The sequence below is a fragment of the Myodes glareolus genome, chromosome 16 (assembly GCF_982192425.1).
Source record: "Myodes glareolus chromosome 16, mMyoGla1.1, whole genome shotgun sequence".
Taxonomy (NCBI): Eukaryota; Metazoa; Chordata; class Mammalia; order Rodentia; family Cricetidae; genus Myodes; species Myodes glareolus.
Genome location: NC_142041.1, coordinates 47536323 through 47559991, shown reverse-complemented (window position 1 = coordinate 47559991; position 23669 = coordinate 47536323). Strand labels below are relative to the sequence as shown.

The following is a 23669-nucleotide window of genomic DNA, read 5'->3' as shown; positions in this document are numbered from 1 at the left end:
AGTGTATGTGAAAAGTACTGACTTTTTCAGTATGACATAAAATATTCTTCATAGTTTGGTTCACATTAACTTTTCAAACTTTCTTTTATTGGTGTCAAAATATTTTTTGGCATATATCCCTCCTAAAAGATTTACTAGAACATTTGTAAATGCAACATACTTTGTAAGAAGCAAAAAACTAGAGATCATGATAGGTATCATTTCTTAATCTATGTCACTATAAAACATTATCTTTTTCCTATGTAAGAGTTGTTAACTTTAGAACTGGCAGCATTGTAAAAGTAAGGAAATGAAGAAGAATGTGTTGTCTGGATTTTATCATCAAGACAATATTCTAAAAACATGAACAATAACAATAAAATGTATTCTGAAAGAAATGGATAAACTGTTTTTTCCACTGTGTATTGTATATAACCTGCTGGAATTTTAAGACTTTTTGAAGTACATAAAAATCGTAATTAATTATAATCCAAGAAATTAAAATAAATTCATACTTAATTTGATTTAGCAAAAAGTATATATTCTTTAAAAAACGTCTTCACTAATACACAGAAGTTGGGGTGTTTTAAGTGTTATTTAAATTTAAATCCAATATAGGACAAAATAGACAATACTCATGTCTGGAGAAATGGCTCAGTGATTAAGAGTGCTTGCTGATTTTTCAAATGGTATGAGTTTGATTCCCAGCACTCACTTGGGATAGCTTACGATTGCCTGTCACCAGCTAGATCCAATACCCTCTTTTAGATTCCTTAGGCATTCACAGATTTCTATGCACATACACAGACATATAAATACACACATACAAATAAAAATAAACCCAGTCCTTGAAAATAAGAGGAGAGACCAGTCCTGAACTAGGTTAAGGTGATTGGTGCTTGAGTAGTTCAACTTCAAAGGATGTTGTGGACCAAGGCAAGACCAGATTTAAACTCTAGTTTGGGGTCACAGGTACAGGGGAAGTTACACTTCTCACTGAACCTCCCCAGGGAGTTAATAATGAAGTGATGGATGATGAATGGTGATGAGGTTGGTTGCAAGATATAATTCTAGTCAAGCCCAAAAATTGGATGAGAGGTTCACAGCTCTCATGGAAGGTTTCAAGTTCATGAAGGATGCCCTAGTTGACACGGCACAAAACCAGATTCCCAATCGGAGAGAAAGTATGAATCTAAATACTAGACTCAGAGAAGGAAAGGTCTCCTCAACCCTAGTAGGACTTAGCAGTCCAGTGAATATTGTAAATGCCACCAAGTGGAAGGAAAAAAAAAGGGACTAGAATTTTAAAAATAATGCATACAAAAGAAATAAGAAAACTTTAACAACAAACTCCAGGTATACAGGTCCTATCACAGAAGTAGAAACACCATGAACAAGACAATGAGTCCTCTGGAACCACTAATGCTACAATAGCTTCTCATAAATATGATTTGAAATAACTACTGGACAAAGAATTTGAATAATTATTATAACTACATACAAACAATCGAGGAAGACAAAGATATGCTCTTAGACAATGATACAAAGATATGAATGAAATAAGGAGGTCAAACCAAGCTATGAAAATAGAGATAGAATTGGTGAAGAAAATACAAACTAAAATGATATTAAAAAATAAAACTCCTCATATATAGATAGCTTCACAAATAGAATGGATTATATGGAAAACAGATTTATGGATAGAAGACAAATTAGATGAATCAGATCATTCACTGAAAGTGAATAATAAATTCAAAAGAAAATGAGCAAAAAACTGGAGAGCTCTGTGAAGCTTTGAAAATAACTAACCTCCAAATTAGGAAAATTGACTAAGCAAACCATAGCAATGTCACAGGCAGCATTTTCACTGAAACCAGAAGAGGAACTTTATCAGAAAGCTTATCGGATAATGCAACTGCATTCAGCAACAGATCTAAACAGCTTCGAAGGCAGATGTGGTGGCGTGGATGCAAAATAAAAGCCGTCATGGCTTTGGCCGCAGCTATCCTTTTGCTAATGATTATCATTCTTATAGTTGTGAAAAATCGTACTTGATTTGATGACAGAGATCCTCATTAAACAAGATCTGGGACAATAATAATTAAAGATTGCTGCATAATTTAAATGAAACCTATGTATATAAAACTTTCAATTTTTCTTTTTCAAGAAACTAAAAGGCAAGTACCACTTCAAATTGGAGCATTGAGAATATCCAATTATGTTCTTCTCAACTAGCAAAATGTGTTTTGAATAATTATATTTAAGACAAAGAAAAAAAAAAAGAGGAACTTTATCAAACACAAGGAAGAGATATCCATTTTGCTTCAGAAGGTCTAGAGGACAATGTACATTACCTAGCTAAAACCCGGTAAAAAGCATAACTGCTAAAATCAAACCAACTAAATAAACAATAAAACTCTTCACAAGATGTAGTTAAAACATTAAATACACAGAATAAAGAAACTATTTAAGAAACTGCAAGGGAGAATGGCTAGGACACCTTTAAAATCAGGCTCAATAGAATATCTGATTATTTGACTAAAACTTCTAAAGCCCAAGAGCCTGTGAAGATATATTCCAAGTTCTCAAACTGGACAGAAGGCTCAGTGGTTAAGAGCTTTTGCTGTTTTTCCAGAGGACATACATTGAATTCCAAAACCTAAACGGCAGCTAAAAACAATCTAGAGCTCTAGTTTGCAGGATCTCAGGCCGTTTCCTGGCCCGTGGTAGCAGTGCATGCATATGCCATACACATCACAGTTATGCAGAGGAAATACACAAAGACATAGAATAAAAATCAACTGTCCAAATTCTGAAAACAACAGTTGTCAAACCAAAATATTACATGCAGCCAAAGTAATGATTAAAATTAAAGGAGAAATAAAAACTTTCCATGACATCTCCTTTCTGTCCTCCAGGACAATTTTTCCAGTATCATCCTCTAGCCTGTAGCAGACTAGTTGCAGGTACCTATCCTGGTGCCCTTACCTTTATTTCCTGGATGCCGTGCTGAACCTTGCTGCTGACCAAGCTTCCATCCTTCCAGTAAACCTCTCAACCTTCCCTTCAAGTCCTTAACCATTCCTTGGTGTCAGTTAACCATAGCTAGAACTTCCCGTGGCCACATCTGGCTGCAGCTCAGACTGGATTTTCGTTTTCTTTCCTGTCTTCTATTACAGTTTCTCCAGTTTTACCCCAAGTCTTGCAGTCAACTACTTGTAGATAACCCTCCTCCCAATCTACCCCTTTTCCTGAGGACTCCATCAGACTTTGGTGCCCTCCTAACTTTCCTTCTTCCTGTGGATTCTTTCAGCCCTCCCTTGTAGCCCTTCTCATTCTTTCATGTCAGACCTTGATATTTAGAAACACTATCTACCTGGGATCCCACATCAGGTTTGGACTCAAGTAAGTGACTCATAGTATCCTTCCATTATGATCTCTTCATTCCTATCCTTATAACAACTTCATCCTACTGTAACAACCTGTTTACAGTTGTCCTTCATCCAAGATCAAATCTCTTCTTTCATCCCTATTTCAATAACTTGTTTTTTTTTTCTTTTAACTTACTGCAACTTACTTTCAAGATCCCTTTCTCATTAGAGTTGCAGTTCTCTGGGGATCACACCTCCTGTTGGGAATCTCCCAACAAATCTCCTTAGGTCTTTTCTGAAGCTCCTCTCAACTTCTTTCCTAGCCCATTTCTATTTCTCTCCAACACCCACCAATGTGCAGAAGCACTCTTTATCAGAAAACCACAGACACCATGTTTTTTTAAGATCCACAAAGAGCAAAAGAAACCAAAGAATGGAACACCCACAAAACAAGGGAAAGATCAGATATCAATATCTAAAATCATCTCAATCATCCTAACTCCAGATTCCTAGACACCAGCACAAAAGACAAACATTCACAGACAAGTATGCCTCCATCAGAATCAGCTAACCCTATTACAGTAGTCTCCTTAAATTCAATACAGCTGAAGTACAAGGACTGCAAAATAATAACTATGAATATGTTCAAGAACCTTAAAGAGTATATGAATAAATAATCCCTCAATGAAGTCTGTGCAAAATACAAACAGTTGAATGAAATGAGGAAAAAAGTTCAAGAAATGAAAGAAGAAACAGAATCACTAAAGAAAACCCAAAAATTTGCAATACATGTACATATAAGTGTCTAATAACAATAAGATCCAACCAAAAGAAAATTATAGACCAATCTAATGAACAAAGACACAATGATTCTCTGTTAAATACTTGGAAACTTCCAAAATGTCATCCACTATGATAAAGTAATAATCAAAATGATACAGGGTTGATGAAATAAATGATTGACTGTAACCCACCACATAAGCAGACTGAAGGACAGAAATGACAAGAGTATTCATGCTGATGTAGAAAAGGCTTCTGACAAAATCCAGTTTTTTTTATGGTAAAAGCGTTAGAGAATCTACAGGTACAAGGAATATACCTTAACATAATACAGGCAATATACAGCAAGACCTCAACTAACATACCAAGTTGGGAAAACAACCAAAACATTGACACTAAAACTAGAAGCAAGAAAAATATATCCACTCTCTCTACTCCTTTTCAATGTATTGGTTTAAGTCTAGAGAAATAACACAAGAAATTGAGGTAAACAAGATACAAATCATAGAGGAAGAAATCAGAAGTATTCTTATTTGAAGACACAAATATACACACAACGCACCTAAAGAATTCACCAGAAATCTTCCAAAGATGATAAACACATTTAGGAAAGTAGTGGGCTGAAAAATTAATACAAAGTAAATAACTTCTTATACCAACATCAAACATTCAGAGAAGGAAATAAAGGAAACAATCCTACCCACAATAGCCTAAAACTGAAAGTACCTAGGAATAAATCTAACCAATGAAGTGAAAGACTTCTATAACTAAAACTTTGAGACACTACAAAAACAAATTGAAGAAGATACCAAGATGGTAAAGATTTTACATGCTCATGGATTGGCAGGATTAATTCTGTGAAAATGATCATTATACCAAAAGGAGTCAATAGATTCAAAGGAATGTCCATTGATATTCCAACACAATTCTTCACAGAAATTGAAAAATCAAATTTTAAATACAGAGTCAAATTGATTCTAAACAGTAAAAACACTGCTAGGGGATCACCATACATGATTTCAAGCTATACAATAAAGTCACAGTCACACAAACTTTATGGACGTGACATAAAAATACACAAATTGATTAGTGGAGTAGATTTAAGAGTCCAGATGTAAGTTCACATACATCCAGGCAACTTATTTTTTATAAAGATGCCAAAAATTAGCATGGAAAAAACACAGTATCTTTAACAAAGTGTGGGGAAAGTTGGATATTTATATGTGGAAGCATATGAAACTTTATTCTTGTCTCCCACCCTGCACACAAACCAATTACAAGTGAATCAAAGACCTCAAAGTTAGACTTGAAAACTTAAAAGTTCTATAAAAAAGTGGAGGAAGTACTCTTTTGAATATATGCTTAAGCAAAGACTTTCTGAGTAGGGTTTCTGTCACCAAAGAGACCATCAGTCAAACAATGGTGCTTAATTATATCATGGTTTTATTTAGAAGACATCAGTTACTTCTCTGTATTCTACTATAGTTCTATAGTTTTCAGACAGACATGTTACCTATGAGCATGTATTTTAGCCAATTATATTTCTTAAAATTAAGCCTAGAATCATATTAATTACTTGATAGCCAAGCAATAACATTTCCATTGTAATAATAAAGGGTGGATGGGGATTTTATTCAGTGGCAGGATGCTTACATAGTGTACTAGAGGCCCTGTATTTGATGCTTTAAACACATAAACACACACACACACACACCAGTTGTTTTATAAAGTATAGGCTAAGTATAAACAAAATTGACTTGTAAGCATTTGTGTTTGCATTCACAGATTAAAAGTGCTATTAGCCTTGGATAGTCATGGAAAGAAGGAAATAGATGTTGTGCCTCTGACTATAATGAAATACAGAAAGGTCATGGTTCTCATACCTTACGATACCACAAAGTTTTGAGTTAATAAGTTCATTATAAAAATGCATAGACTGGTGTTTTTTATTTTAGCCATTCTGACAGATGTAAGATGGTATCTCAGAGTTGTTTTAATTTGCTCTTTTGTGATGGCTAAGGATGTTGAACATTTTCTTAAGTGTCTTTTGGTCATTTGAGATTCTTTAGTCGAGAATTCTGTTTAGTTCTGTACCCTGTTTTTAAATTGGATTATTTAAAATTCTGATGTTTAATTTCTTGAGTTCTTTATATAAATTTGGAGATCAATCCTTCGTCTGATGTGCGGTTGGTGAAGAACTTTTTACATTCAGAAAGCTGCCTCTTTGTCTTATTGACTGTGTCCTTTGCTTTAAAGAAGTGTCTCAGTTTCAGGAAGTCGCATTTATTTATTGCTGTTCTCATTGTCTGTACTACTGGGGTTATATTTAGGAAGTGATCTCCTGTGCCCATGCATTGAAGGCTAATTTCCACTTTCTCTTCTATCAGATTCATCCTGGAGAAGATGTGGAGTAAGGGGAACACTCATCCATTGCTGGTGGGAATGCAAACTTGTACAAACACTTTGGAAATCAGTATGGCAGCTTCGCAGAAAATTGGGAATCAGTCTACCTCAGGGTGAGCAATACCACTCTTGGGCATATACCCGAAAGATGCTCAGTTGTACTACAAAGACATTTGTTCAACTATATTCATAGCAACATTATTTGTAATAGCCAGAACCCAGAAACATCCTAGATGCTCCTCACCTGAAAAATGTATAAAGAAGATGTGGCACATTTATACGTTAGAGTACTAATCCGTGGTAAAAAAAAAAATTACATCTTGAGTTTTACATGCAAAAGGATGGAACTAGAAAACATCATGCTGAGCAAGGTAAACCAGACCCAAAAAGATAAATATGGTATGTACTCTTTCATAAGTGGATGCTAGCCATAAACAAAGGCTATTGAGCCTATAGTTCATGATATGATCCAGGAGAAGCTAAGTAACAAGGTGAACCCTAAGAAATATATGTAGATCTACTTGGAAAGTTGAAATAGACAAGATCACCTGACAAAATAGGGATTATAGTGGTGGTGGGGGGGGAGAAGAAAAGATAGAAGGGAAGAGGAGGGGAAAGGGGGAGAGGTGAGGAGAACTTGAGGGAATGGGACAGTTGAGATGAAGAAGGATGGAGATGAGAGCAAGGAAAGAGATATCTTGATTGAGAGAGTCATTATGGTTCTAGCAAAAACCTGGCACTAGAGAAATTTCCAGGAATCCACAAGGATGACCCCAGCTAAGATCCTCAGCAATTGAGAAGAGGGTGCCTGAACTGGCTTTGCTCTGTAGTCAGACTGAGGAATATCTTTAATATCACCCTAGAACCTTAATCCAGAAAGTAATGGAAACAGAGGCAGAGATTCACATCAGAGCACAGGACTGAGCTCCCAAAGTCCAGTTGATGAGAGAGAGGAATAAGATATGAGCAAAGAGGTCAAGACCTTGATGAGTACACACGCTGAAACAGTTTACATGATCTAATGGGAGTTCACCAACACCAGCCAGACTGGAAAGGAACAAGCATAGGACCAAACTAGTCCCTCTGTGCTTGACAGTTGCATGGCAGAACCACTGGCAGTGGCACTAGGATTTATCACTAATGCATGTACTGGCTTTTTGGGAATCTGTTCTTTTTGTCTGGATGCCTTGTTCAACATAGACATAGTACTGAGGGCCTTGAACCTTCCCCAAAGTAATGTGCCATACCCACTCAGAAGAGTTCATGCGTTGGGGGTAGGTGGTAGGAGGAGGGAATGGAATGAGGGGAGGGAGTGGGAACTTGGTTTGGTACGTATAATGAAAACAGATAGTTTTTTCCTTTTTTTAAATAAATAAATAAAAATATGTAGACTTATCTTAAAACTGAAAATCATACTTATTGACCGCTGGCACTCCTTTCCCTCCACCCTCTGCCTGCTGGTTCAGTAGCAAGAACAACAGTATAGAACAGCAGAGCTTTACCTTTACTGGCAAAATCCTAACACATTATACCTAGTATCCTTAATATTTATATCACCAATGATCATTATTTCCTTTAATGTTGAATACTGGGAATGATTAATTAGATTGGCCTGCAGCTGGTGTCTCTAATTTCAAGTAGTCTAAGTATTGATGTTAATATATAGCCTCTGACATTCTCTTATTATAACCCTCCCCTGGAACAATAGAAGTGGTACTCATTCATTTATCAAGTCAACAGAGCATTGTCTGAGGTCACAATACAATGCTCTATTTTCTTGGTTTCCTTTATTAAGAGGCAGAAAGGAAAGACAAACTTGCTAGTCTGAAACATCATTTTGATCTTATTTTCTTCAACTATTAATAGTCTATAACAAACATGTAGTAAAGAGAGTATTTTTGGCTAAAATCAGGATGACAAAATTCCTTCCAAATGACATCTTACTGACCAAACAAACCTACTTTCTTACTTTCTACTCAGGATTTTGAGTAGATTTAAGAGTTGTATTTCTCTCTCTCTCTCTCTCTCTCTCTCTCTCTCTCTCTCTCTCTCTCTCTTTCTCTGTGCCTTTCTCTCTCTCTCCCCTTCCCCTTACTCTTCTTCCCCCCTTTCCCTTTACTCTCCATAACTAACTAAATAAATTATACCCACTTTCTCTGCATGGTGTCTATCTGTCTCTCACCTGCCTATTCAATGAGATGTCTTACCTGCCATCTCCCACCAGCCTGGGACCCACAGAGGCCTTGCGTGGTGGGACTGGCTGCCCCCCCCAGGGAACTGTGCCATTTTATCTAAACCATTACAGTAAGTCTTTGTCCTTTCTTGGAAGGCTGGGTTCAGATGTACTAGGTTGGGATAAGAAGCCTGAAGACTAACCTACTCTTCTTATTCTCTTAAATAAAAAGAGTTGTATGTGTGCATCTGTACATCTGTACTCTATGATTGTGTGTTCATAATCTGCATATTGATATAAAGTACATTTATTAATGTTGATCATAGTGAAAATGAAATTCCATTTTAAGTGGAAAATAGTTTTAACAATGTATTAGTCATGCAAGCAAACAAAACCAGGCAAAGTAGAACATGGTAATTATTGGTCAGTTGTAGAAATGTTGAAGCAACTGTTGTGAGTTACTGAAAATTTCTTATGAATGAGGTATTAAAATCACTGTTTGAATTATGCCTTTTAATTCTGCCCACTATAACTAAGAAAATTAGGGGGCTTAGTTTCAAATTTATCTTAGACATAAAAATAAACAGATAGTTGATTAATAACTTTGTCCATCATTTCTTATCTGCAAATTTTTAGAGTTAAGATCTGAATCTAACATTTACTAGTTATGGTTTAAGAAATACTCGTACTACTAATGACATTAGCCCCAGCAAACCCCAACCATTGACTACTCAGTTATTTGTAGTGATTCTCGACAATGCTAGCTTGCTTTGTTAAGTATTGACAAATTTTTGTATTCTGAGCTGTTTTAAATCAACCACCACAGAATTAAAAAGGTTTCCATTTGGATATGAAAAGGGTTTCTTTCTAGTTCTCTCTTTGTTGTTTCTTGACAATGGAATTTCATTTTCACTATGATCAACATTAAGAAATGCATTTTATATTATTATGTAGATTATGAAGACACGATCATAGAGTAGACCACATGTACAGATACACACAAACAACTCTTAATGAAAGAACCCTGCACTAAACAAAAGGATCATTCAGTATTTGGCTTGACTGTTACAATAAGAATCTGAAAATAGAACTCTGTTCAAAGAAATTCTGATTCACAATGTTCTCTTTTTATTATGATTTATTTAACTTTATTTTATGTGTATTAGTGTGAAGTTGTCAGATCCCCTGGAACAGGAGTTACAGACAGTTGTGAGTTGCCATGTGGTTGCTCAGAATTGAACTTAGGATCTCTGAAAGATCCTGAGCAGTCAGTGCTCTTAACCGCTGAGGTATCTCTCCAGCCCGATTCACAATGTTCTTAAGACTCCTCATGGTAATTAATATAGACCTTTCAAGTTTCAGCAAGACTTAAAGTACCCTAAGAAATATCATAAAATGTTTAATAATAAAAGAAATGGTTATATCCAAATCACTAAAACATACAAGATAAAAGTTCAAATGACTTACAAAGGTCCTTGTTTTGCTCAGCTGTGTGAGTCCATTTTACAAACTTGCTGTGGACAAGTACTGAGACATACTCTACTTTATGTATTCTCTACTGCAGAACTGAGCTTGTGCATCATCTGAATCATAATTCCGATGGAGTACATACTTTCCTACCAACAAAACCAGAGGTATGCATGGGATAGGTAGAGGGAAAACTGGTTAGGAGAAGGGAAGGCTGGTTAGGGGAAGAGCAGATAAGACACTTAATTTCTTTTGATTTTTCTGAAATATTCAATGTTTGAATATACATATATATTCATTTTGACATATTTTTGCTTTTGTCCCCAATACTGGAAACCAAAACCATGACTATGTGTGTGTCAAGCAAATGTACTACCAGTTTACTGTATCTGTAACCCTCCTTGATATTTCTGTTTTTTATCTGAGAAAGCTCCACTGTGGAGCTCAGGATAACCTCAGTCCAAAGATCCTTTTACCCATACATATACATAGAAATTGACAAGTTCAGAGGCACATACCAACATGTTCCGTTACTTTTACATGCGGTTCATTAGATACAATTTTCAAAATTTAGAGTTTTACCAAGGAAGAATTTATCAAGGAAGAATATAGAAAGTATTGCTAGTTATTGAAAAATATTCAGTATGTAATAGAAAAGATTTTATATTTGTTCTGAAATAAATTGATGCAATGTTAGGGTAGGGAAATATATCAGAGAGAATGGTTTTGATAGGGAGACTACAGGGAGATAGCATTGCTTAATAGCTCCTTTTGTCTCGTAGATTTCAGATAAAGACATTGGCAAATCCCTAAATTTAAAGACTTGATGAGAACTAGATTAAAATACCTTTTCAAAGGAGTGTGGTAATAATAAAAACTCCATGTATTTAGTATCCTCTTTGAGAAGCAGTATAGCACATTTGGATCAGCCCTTCCTTCCATGCATTCACTTCTTCAATTTGTCTCCAGGTGAGAGGGAATTGCCATACTTGTTTGGGAATAGTGAATGAATCTCTTGTATAATAGAGAAGAAAAATTACTTTAGTCTGTTTCTGTAATATCTTCAAAACTAAAGGATTTAAACCTTTCTCAACCTTGATTTCTTAGGAGACTTGGTGAGAGGGATTCCCCGAGGAATCAATTTGTGATCCTGTGAAAGCTGGACTATGGAAGGCATCCAGAAATATCTAATCAGTCATGTGTGTTCTTGGCATGCCCATGAATCTGGAAGTGGCAGGACAGAAATGGCCTCTGTCAGCCTCCTTGGAGAGAGAAACTTGCAGCAAATGTGAGAATCCTCACTGAAGCTGAGTAATCGTGACTAACATCAGCAAGGATTTGAAACATAGGGCTGGGTGTGGGGATAAGAGTGTGATGCCACTGCTCCTGCAGTCTGTATCGCTTTCCTTTAGTGCTACAGCTTCTTAAAATACTGATACAGACAAAGAGGGAAAGCAGATAAGAAGAAAGAAATCAAGCCATCCTCTACAAAATAACTGAGTGAATATTAGACCACTGAAGTATTGAAAGTCACTTGTGACGTTTTCTGCGCTTTTTTTCACATTCTAACAAAAGTAGCAGAGAATTGAAATTAAAAGAGAGAGCTATACTGATGTATTCAAATAAAAGAGACATAGTGACTCACAGACAAAGTGTTGCTCTCAGTTCAAATTTGCTGCGAACTCTGCATAACCAGGGAGCAGGCATGACACTAACATATGTGTACTCTTCTGCTGTAGTCATAGAATCAACACATTTGAGGGTGATGATATTCTTCACTTGGTTTACAAAGGAGCTACTCATCCTCACCACTACCCCCTACACATACACACACGGTGTTAGAGATAAAGCTAAAATGACCGGATATGATTACATCTCTTCTCACAGTTCATTTGAAAATACTCCTGGTATGTAACTAAAACTGTATACAGTGCTTAAGAAAAATGTGCAAAAGGTGAGCTGGATATTGATTCCTACTTAGGTTGAACTGTCTGGGCTGCACCTGGGCTTATTGATTGCACCAATTCTACATTGCACTAGTGCCTAACAACAAATATCTCCTGAGGGTGTTTAAACAAGAGAATAGGTGTCTATTTGATTCTTAAAAGCAATTCTAGAAACATAGACTTCGTGTTATTGAGACAGTCAAGATGAATCGTGGGCAGGCAAAGACAGCTGTTTGTGCAAATAATGAAACTTTAATTTTCCCATCAGGTTTGATGGTTCTTCCATCATATTTATATAGAAACGTCTCACTTTTTATAGGATTTGGGCAACTTGACTCCTCTTGCATTCTCTAAGTGCCACAGGCATATGCATTTTCTTCAATCATCTACAGTTGTATAAAGCTTATGACAGACAGTGCTGTCTATGAAATTATTTATATTTTCTTTTCTACTCTTTGAAGAATAGATGTAAATTATCCCACAATCTGCCTTAGTAGCCATAAATCATGACTTGGAATTTATAAAGGAGAATGAAAGATTACTTTTCATTCTATGCCTTTTAGGTCTCATTGGTGAGGTTTTTCTTTCCTGTATATTCTTTCTGAGCTGGCCAATGTAAGGTAAGAACACAGTTGATATTTAAAGTGCTTATTAAGCCTCTTTGATTCTCCTTCTCCTCTTCCTTCTATTCTGTTATGAATTTTAGAGACAAGAATTTGCTGTGTTCCTACTGATGTCCTTAAACCTACTGTCCTTCTGCCTCAGTTTCCCTCATGTTACAGTGCTGTTGTGCCTCCTCCTCCTCCTGCTCCTTCACCTCATCATTCTCCTCCAGTTTTTGAATTTTTATTTTAAATTACATACAAGCATTATCTTACTGTTAACATCACAGATCTGGGGAGAGTTATACTGGATCATCTGACTCCCAGTTTCAATTCTGTAGTTTCAAGACCAGTAAAGACAGCTTTGCTGGCACAGTCTCATCAGAGGCTAGCTTAGGAAAGGTTTCCGGCCAAGTGTCCTCATGCTGTTCACTTTTTAAAAGGTCCACCATCAGTAATCAAAGGACTCCTGATGGCTCTTGCTGGATATACTCTCCAACATGCTAACAAATGGTAGCTCAGATGCTGAAGGTCAATCTCTTCAGGAACTCTGCTGCCAAGATGAAGTCTTACAGATATGCCAATGGATCTGGAAGAATCGCCCTTCCATAGCTTTCTGAGGGAATCATGAGTTGGAGGAGGTACCTCCTTACTTTTCCTATGTTTTACTGATTAGAACCAAGTAGCATATAGAGAAGATCATACACTACACTACATACTAGGGCCAAGCATAATTGAGGGGTGTCTTGGGGACTGCCTGCCACACCTGTCAACTCTCCTACGTCATTCTCACTCTCTCAGCTCCGGCTTTCACCTGCATCTGCAATGAAGTTTGAAAGTGTGCCCATATAACAAGCTGGACAGTGGTGGTACATGCCTTTTATCCCAGCATATGGGAACTAAAGGCAAGAGGATCTCTATATGTTTGAGGCTAGCCTGGTCTACAGAGAGTGTTCCACGACAGGAACCAAAGCTACACAGAGACACACTTTCTCAAGAAAAATAAATAAATAAATAAATGAAACAAAAAAGTTAGTGACCTATATACCAGTCACAGACATCTATCTTATTGAAAATAAGTGCTCAGGAAGAAAGAGGGCAGAATATACCTTGAGTTCACAGAGGCACTAGGCAGCATGATCTACATGCAATGGGTTTTGCAGACATTACAATAAAGAAGACTTCAGAGGCTATGAAGGTTTCTGCCAAGGATGCAGGAAGCCATGAAACCAAACATATGTGACAAAGTCAGATTCAGGTCTTATTACTCTTAGTAAGATTTTGAACTGTATGCTGAATGGGAGTAGAATAAATAGGCATCCTTGTCTCATTTCTGATTTTAGAAACAAGGGTATTAGTCTTTCCCTATTCAATATAGTGGTCGTCGTGGTTACTCTTTTTTTTTGTATGTTATGAAGCCTTTGTTACTTTGAGATATGCTACTTCTTATTTGTAATTTCTTCAGTACTTTTATCCGAAGGATGGTGAACTCTGCAAAGCCATTTTCTCAATTTGTGGAAAATATTCTGTGAGTTCTGTCATTAAATCTGCTAAGTGCTGCCTTGAACTTTGAATTATTGATTTGTGTATAGTGAAATATCATTGCATCTCTGTAATGATCATGACAGCTGTTATTCTCAATGTGTTCTTGATTTCTGATTGGAAGAATTTTACTGAAATTTTTACATCTATGTTCGTCAGAAAAACATGGTTTGTACTGTGCTCTCATCCCCATACGCTCCTCCCCACCTGGTGTGTCCTTATCCCATGTAGGTATCAGGTTAGTTATGATTTTATATCAATTGATGGGAAGGGTGACTTATCTGTTTTTTTCTGGAAATTTTAAGCACTTTGATGTTAGCTCCTCTGTGAATGTTTTCTTTCATTAGGTAGTGAAACTGTTTGGCCCGAGGTTCCTCTTTACTTGGAAACTTCTTGTTACAGCTTCAATCTCATAGATGTGACTTGGGTAGGACATATATATCCAGACATTCATTAACTTTTCTTGCTTTTTTCACTTATCTGGACAATAAATTTCTGAAGTATCCATAAATTTTTTAAGATATCACTGGAATTTGCTGTGACTGTCTTTCCCATGTCTAATTTGGTTTGTTCAGGTCTCTTTTAGTTTGTCTAAGAGTTTCTCTATCTTGCTTAAGTTTTCAAAGAACCAACTCTTAGTTTGCTTGTTTCATTGTGTTATTCTTAGTCTCCATTTCATTTACTCCTTCCTTGATACTTATTATTTATTACCATCCATTGATTTGGATTAAGATTGTGTTTGCTTTCCTAAGACTTTGAGGTAGATCACTAGGATATTTATTTGAGATTTATCTCATGTCTGAATGTAATTGCTCATAATGATCTTTCTTATTCAAGCTGTCTTGGTTGTTATCACAAAGTTTTAGTAATTGTGTTTTTATTATCACTTGATTATAACAAGTTTTTTTTCTGTTTTTATTTCTTTCTTCTTCCTCCCTTCCTCCCTCCCTCTCCCTCCATTACCCTACTCTCTGTCTCTTTTTCTTTCTTTGTTATAGTTTTTCTTTAATTATAAGAACTTTAAAAAAATCTTCCTGATAAATACAATAGTTTTTAAGAATGTATCTTTCAGTCTCCTATTTTTTGTTTGGGTTGTTTTGTTGTTGGTTTCTAGTTTTATTTCACTTTTATCCAATCATTTAAAAGGAATAATTTCAGTTCTTTTATATTTTTTAAAATGTGCTTTGTAGCCAAGATGTCTTTCAAAGAAAGTCCCAGGGGCTATTGGGAAGAGTGTGTACTCTGTTTCTATTGCATATAGCCATAGATATGTTTTAAATATACTAGAAAAATGATATACTTTACTTCCGATGTTTCTTTGTCAGATTACTTTGTATCATCTATCTAATTTAAAGAGGAATATTAAAGCAGCCTCTAGAATTGCATCTGGAGCTTTGTGACTTTTTATATTCATTAATACTTATTTCATGAAATTGGGAGCTCATCATTTTCCCTCAAATATATTTACAGATGTTACATCTTCTTGATGAGTTACCCTATGTTTTAATATGCAAGCTATCTTTAATTCATACATTAGAATGTAAATACCAACTAGTGTTTGACATCCATTTACTTCGTGAATTGATTTCCATTTTTTGACTCTCAGTATGCATTTTTACTCATGAGGTGTTTTTTGGAGACAAAGAACAATTGAATTTATTTGTTTTTTATTTAGTCAGATTGTATCTTTTCTTTTAAAAGAATAAAATTATTTCTTTTATTTTGGGATTAGAATTACATCAGTTTCTCCTCTTTTTTTCCTCTTCCTTCAAATCCTTTTATATATCTCTGGTGTAGGAGGTTCTTCTGTCTATGTGTTGCATTTATTGGTTGAGTAAAGAAACTGCCTTGGCCTTTTGATAGGGCAGCACTTATGTAGGCATAGTAGACAGAACTGAATGCTGGGAAGAAGGGAAGATGGAGAGACGCCATGGAGATGCCAGGTCAGACATGCTAAATCTTTCCCAGTAAGCCACAACCTCGTGGTGTTATACAGATTATTAGAAATGGGTTGAATCAAGATGTGAGAGTTAGCCAATAAGAGGCTAGAACTAATGAGTCAGGCAGTGTTTACATGAATACAGTTTCTGTGTGATTATTTCGGGGGTTAAGCTAGCTGGGTGGCCAGGATGAAAAGCAGGCCCTCCCTCCTGTTACATATCTCTCTTTGCTTTCTTTCAAATTCATGCCCACTTTTTTCATTAATTGCTGTTACATGCATATATGCATATGCACATACACATATTTTCCTAAATAGAATATGCTCAGTTTATATAATGTTACTTTTCTCTATATTTTCAGAGTTGAACATTGCTATTACATGACCAATTGGTGAGATTTTCCCTAGTGAAGACTATTTCTCTTAGCATTCCTTAATTGTACATAGAACTTTTTTCTAGGGTTAGGCCTAGTAGATTTCCCCATTTACTTTGGCATGTCTATGGTTGTCATCCTTTTCCAGCTCAACTTTAGTCGGTCATATTGGTGAGACTTTATGGGTGTAGCTTTAATATTACTAAGAAACACAGCCTCATAGTAAAGTTCTTGTTTAAAATCTTTAAATTTTTCCACCTTCACTTACTCAGTGTTTTATGAGCCTTGAATGCAGGGGTTGTTTTCTAGCAGCCTGTGTTGTTAATATGGATGTTGCCAGTAAAACCATAAAAGTGTAATTAATTTATACAGGGAAGAAGCTACTGTAAACTCAAGTGAGTACAAGAAGGATGTAAGTTCACAACACTGAGTAGGTTTAATAGAAGCTTCTTAAAAAGAAGTTCTTATTGAGAGAACCCTTTACTAGTAGATGGCAAGCATTAGTTATAATAAAGAGGAAATGAACAAAACTGTGATTACTAGTCCTTCTCAGGGTTCTGTACATGGAGGTGGTAGTTTAAGGACTTTAATTCTAGATCGTCCCTTTCCAAGCTGCATATCATTGGTTCACATATTAGTTTTAAGTTATGTGTTTTTGAATGCAGAACCCAGTTACTAACTTCCAGCTCTGGTCTAGCATACATGTTGACAGTGTTTGTTGGTTTAATGATTATCCATTGTTTTACCATTGTTGTCTTTCTGTTTGGATTATTGCCATTATAAAATAATAAAGATTAGTTATTAGTAGCGATCAAGAGCCAGGAAGCAGCAGCGAGTGTTTGATACTGAGTCTCATAATTCCTCTAGTGATGAAAGTGACATTAGAAAATAGGAAATTAAAACAAACAAGATTCATCTTTTCTTGTGGATTCTCCTAAATATATATATTTTCTGTGTGTAATTTCACTGTGACATAGCTATCTTCTAAAACAGGGCTCTTATGAAGTATGAATTAGGCAGGAAATGTCAAGTAAGCCAGTAAACGGAAAAGATGGGGATAATTTCCACTTTATTATTATTTTATTTTTATTATTTTAAAATTATCTAATTTTGTAAGTCAAGCTTTCTCTCAAGGGTGACCTTGTAGTGAGTCATCTATTGATAGGGAAGCAATGAGTTCTCCAAGAGTGACAGAACAGGGTCCATAATATTATGTGATTTAATCAGGGACCATTTCCTCACCATATTTGTCAAGAAGAAAAGGAAGAGACCTTTTGAAAAACTGCAGTGACAATAGAAGAATACAGTTATTGTTTGCATTATGGAGAAATAACACTGGTAGTAGAGAAAGAAAAGCCAACATTTAAAGAAAGAAAATTCTATTTTTTTAAAAAAAAGTAAGAGATGGTTGAAATTAAAACTTCAATGGACAAGAAAACAGAGTAGGAAGTGAACCATGAAAGGATTTTAGATCATTCTAGAACAGATAAAGAGTAAAATTAGTAATAGAGAAAGAGATGATGGAAAAATAAAAAAAATATATAAACATGAAACAAAGATCATCAAATACCCCAACAGAGTAAATTTTTTTTTAGAGAAAAGCAGTCCTAGCCTTAGATGAAAATATGATTGACATCTATGGGAAAAGTGATAACCTCTGCTTCTTTGGAGGCTGAGAAGGGAAGACCTTGAAATCAAGGTGACTCTGGGCTATTTAGTGAAACCTTATCTCAAAAACATTTGACTCTATAAACATACAAAATCTTACAAATTTTTATACTAAAGTAGAAAATGTTTTCTTGTATAACTTTGTTAATTTCTGTGATATATTTTACATTTCCATTTTATTTTTACTGTTTTCTAGGTAGTAACTTTCTGCGTTCATTTTACAGTTCCATACCTGCAATAATAGGTCAAGTCAGACAACTTAAGGAAAGCCTATGTCTATAACTTCCTACGCTTCCTAGTGGAAACTACTCTTCAATACTCTTCATCATTGTCCCAAATTTTTTTTCTAATATTGTTGTTTAAAATAGACTGGGAACATAATGGCCTCGTGTTCCTAGGAGACAATCAATTTTATTCCATAGGTGTGATAGCAAATAGTCACCTGCGGTGTTTTTAAAAAAAAAATGTACTCAATCAATGACAGTTCTGGAAGCCATCAGAATGCATTTCTCATACATATGTAGGATGGATGGCGGTACACGTCAGTGAACACACATTTGCAAGTCAACTAGATAGGAACAACACACACTTCAAAAAGTCAGTTGATCCAAAGAACACACTTCTGAGAGATCATCAATCAATAGCATGCTCATCTCAGGGACCATGTGTTTACAAGAGAAGTTCATAGAATTAATTCTCCCAAAGCCTGACAATCACTGCTTGCTGCTTTTCCTCAAGAGCATGGATAATTTCAGCAGCCCTGTTTCCTCTGATAAGCTGCATGATTGGTGTATTCTCCCCATTCCTAAGTAAGCAAAAGATTCAGCTTCATGCTTTTGCTTAAATTGAGGGTTGGATTTTATCCTTTTGGCAACCAAGAATTCTGTGGTTAATAATTATGTGTAATCATGGAGTAAAATCAAGGAAAACAAAGCCAAATAACTGTAAATTCTGGCATAGCAGGATTCTGAATGAAATGTATTTGGATTGGGTTTTTAATAACTCTATAATCCTTTTTGTTATAATAAGAGAAACTTGAGTACAAATTGTGATTTCGGCATTAGAGAATACTAAGCAACCATACCAAATTCTATAAAAATTACAATGTTCTATAAGACAGTTGAGAATTCTAGGGATGTTATGATTCCTTATTGTTTAGAATTATTGACTCTGATGCCCTGAAAATTTATCTCCAAATTTCAAACCAGCCTTATCCAACATAAATAATGCTTTCCCTCTGGTGAGTTAACCCTAACCTGGAAATTATCTCTCCATCTTTCTTTTCATTTTACCATGAATCTTCACTTAACACAAGCAAGGTTAGCAGATGGTCCTAAAGTTTTAGAGCAAGAGATCTCACATCACAGCAGCCAAGCTACTATGGAACACAGAACATCATGTTCCTAAAACTCACTTCCCTCACTATCACCTCTCATTTCCTGCTCTAGACAGCCACATGTTCTCACTTTATTGCCTAAGATTGCTCTGTATTTAATGCAGCCTCTGAGAGGAAGTACAGCTTGGGATGGTGTTCCATCACCCTAAAGCAACATTCTGGTCAACTTTGAAAACAGCATTCCAAAACCATACATATAAAAAACACTATATTAAGTTTTTATGAGGGTAGTGAGTTAATAACATTAACTTGAAGTTATAAAATTTACATTAGCATCCTGTTATCTTTGATAGATGAAAACAAAGTGAATTTAAAAAGTCATCATATAGAGAATAGCAAAACTGAAGATTATTTTCTAAAACAGATAAGGAAAACTAACACAACTGTAATTTATCCCTTCTACTCTCTCCTCTACTCTACACTCTGTGCACCTCAATCTATACTTTATTGTTCCATCCTTGACTTTAACTTTTACAACAGTGTGTTCTGTCTCCCCTACTGGAAATCCACTCATCATCGCTCCTTGGCAATTTTCTGACATACAAATGTATTCTAAATGAAACATACATTTCTGAAGATTCAATGTTAACATCTACAGATGAAGGAAACCATATGACATTTGTATTTTGGGGGTCAGAATCATTTTATTCAATGATTATTTCTACCTCTATAAATTTACCTGCAACTTTCATAATTTCATGTTTATAGTAGCTGAATAATATTCAAGTATATAAATATATATTTCCAATGTTTATTCATAAATTGATAGACATCGAGGATATTTCCATTTCCTGGCTATTGTGAACACACCAACAAAGAATAGCTACAAGCAGGTATCTCTAGAAGAGGAGAGTAGGATATGTAGTTTTTTGTGTAATCGTCAGGGTAGATATTGCTGGATCATATGATAGATCTATTTGTAGCTTTATGGAGGATTATCAACACTGATTTTTGTAGTAATGTCATCAATTGCCATTACCAAGTCATAGTACAGAAGTAATCTTCTCTTCCAAAATCAATACAGCATTTATCATTTTTTCTTTGTTTTCCCTAGCAAGTCTGACTTGGGTAACTAATACACTTTTGAAAAAGATGTATGAAAAACTACTTCTTTAGTATATTCCTAAAATACATGCAAATATGAAATTCTTTGTATATATGTGTGTGTGTACACATAAATATATAATGTATATATATATATAAAGTTTATTATCTTGAAATTGTAATATAATAACACTGGGTCATATTCCCTTTCCTTTAATCCCTCCACTCCTCCCATTCAACCCATTGTTAACACAATTTTAAATTCACTGACTTCCTTTTGTTACTACACACACACACACACACACACACACACACACATCCCTATAACAAGTCAAAGATGCTTCTACTAGATGCCAGAGATTAATAAATCAAGCCAGGTGTCAGGAATGGGTGATTTCTTTTTGAGTCATTGCTTAGTAATGCCCCATAGATCCCGAAACATCAAGGCTATTGTTGCTACTCTTTGGTAAGCTACAGAACTTGACAGTAAGACTCTATTGTTGAAGATATTTGAATCCTAGAACATGGCTAAATTAAACTGGTATAAACCTGAAAACTTCATCCCAATTGGCTATCTTTTATAGTTCTAGAAAGTACTATACATGCTACTAGAAGTAATCATCAATGGTGTCCAGCTGTGAATCCTCTGAGATACAATAATGACTAACATCGCAAGAGATGCTCAGGGGTAAATAGTGGCATGGACATCAAGGAAGTAACCAGTTATTTTCCAATTATATTTGAGTCATGCTCCACAAGACTAAACCTGCACCAAAAATCCCAAAAAAGCTATTGAGTACAAGGTCTTAGGACCTAGAAGAGAACTTATTTCTATGATTCTGCTAAATGGACATAGTATTAAGCTGACTCATAATGACTTTTAGTTGTAACCATAGAGAAATACAATTCTGAACTCCCATTTGAAAAGTTTCTATTTGCAAATGGATGATTATTGATGCAGAGATTCACAAGTTGAAAGGTGAAGAGAGTAAGAAGACCCATAATGCTCAGCATTAAGTAAAATCTATGTATGTTACATTGCCCTTTCAAGACTCAGGAATCATGAAAAGCAGGGCAGAAAGAATGTTAAGCGTAGAGATGATAGATGTTTACAAGGAGGCAGTACCTCATATATGTACATATGAACTGATAATTGATGTGATAGCTTACAAAACACAAATAAAAAAATGTGCAAACCCGAACAAGACCAAATCCCAACATGGAGAGGTAAGTGACAATCATTCCCATTCCTAGCCACAAGAGCTATAGATATTTATTTGATTCTGGGAGAAGGAGAGACTGTTTTCTCTACGAGTACAGTTCCTGGTTATGCCATCCACCATGCTCCAGTGGAAGACCACACATCCAATAAAACTTGGACAACGCAAATAGATCTTGATGGGTTTTTAAAAAGGACTTCAAGCTCAGTGGATATGTAATTGGAAGGGTAGGGGAGGAATACAACTCTGAGCAAAACCCATGTACAAAACTCTCAAAGAACTAATAAAATTAAATAACAAATAATGGGCTAATATAAGCTATAAGAGTTAATAAGAAACCTGAGCTAATGGGCCAATCAGCTTTATAACTTATAGAGATCTCTGTGTGGTTGATTTTCCTTGGGAGTTGCCGGTTGTGGGGTACTGGGTGGGACAGAAAACCCAACAAGCCGGCCCCTCATATTACATATAAGCAAAATAACGACAGAAGAACATGATTGAAAGAAACTGAAAATCCTGAAGGATAATTCATTTCACAAATAACTAGAAAGTCAACATGAGAAATAAATGGTTATAAGTAAATATAATCTTAGGTGAAAGTAGAGAGCATTTTTACCTGCTTCTACTCACTAGAAATGCTGCCAACAAAAATATTCATTCACATTGCTTCTCACAGGAGGTTTTGATGACTGTGAAGTGTGTTTTTGTCTCTTTACAGTGTGGCTATAGGGAAGCCATAGGCTCCTGTAAAATTTTCAGGCCAATTTGAAAGTAATGAAGTATATTTTTTGACTATTTTGTTGACTATGCCTTTCTTTCACTTAACATTTACTATAAAGCATAGACGCTGAGGTACTTATAGCTGCCTATTAAAATAATAAAATGCCATTAGAAAGCATAATAATCAAACAAAATAAGGTAATATAATAGTCCTTCACATACTGACTTTTACTCTTTATTTTTTACATAAATTAAATAAGCCAGTAATTTCTTCAGGAGACAAAACATAAATATAACCTTAGTTGTCTGCTAAACATTCTAGGTTCCAAGGTTCTATTTGAGCTTTGTAGTTTGACTCCTTTAAATTTACTTTCCGAGTGCAGATATGACTTGTTTGTGATAAGCATGGTGTAATGGAAGAACTTGTTATATGTTAACCATTCTTCTCCCTCCTCATCATGTCCCATTGATCTGTGTGTATCTCCACCTACTTTTACAACAGGAATTAAATACTGATATACGAAGGACTTTCAGTATCAGTCATGGGATTGCAATGCATTCCACGTTCTCAGTCCTTCCCTGGTTTCTAGTTACTCCTGAAATTGGTATCTTCATATTTCAGCTATATATATAGCTCTAGTTTTTACAGTTTCTTTTACATTTTAATTTATCTTTATATAAGGGTTTTAAAAAGCAAATGTAAAACCTGTATTCCTGAATGACTCAGCGTAGACTGAATGAAAGTTCAGTCTTTTAGTTACTGAAGACAAAGTTAATGTGGATTGGAACTTTTATTAACTATGGAGAAGGTCAATCACAATGCTTTCCTCAATGTAAATAAAACTCATTCCTTGTTATTATCTACTTACATGTTTGTTTGATCTTTTGAAATTTTTGTGAGATACTCTTCCAGCTACACCAGGCTCTTACCCAGCTCCTGAGCACAGGCGATCTTCCTGTCTTGGACTCACCAATAGTTGGGGTTGTAGTTGTGGATTCACACTTTGTATACTATTTTCTAGTTCCTGCCATCTATTTATCTGCC

At 35.4% G+C, this 23669-nt stretch overlaps 1 protein-coding gene and 1 long non-coding RNA gene across 2 annotated transcripts in view; one reads left to right on the top strand and one right to left on the bottom strand.

Moving 5' to 3' along the window:
* Positions 1-23669, bottom strand: part of Fut9 (fucosyltransferase 9) — a 203933-nt gene that overhangs the window by 79924 nt on the left and 100340 nt on the right. The gene's annotated exons all lie outside the window — the stretch shown is intronic.
* Positions 6514-14777, top strand: LOC146891468 (uncharacterized). Its single transcript, XR_014997357.2, has 3 exons — positions 6514-6646; positions 10271-10340; positions 11281-14777. It is a non-coding gene; the product is annotated as an uncharacterized LOC146891468 (long non-coding RNA).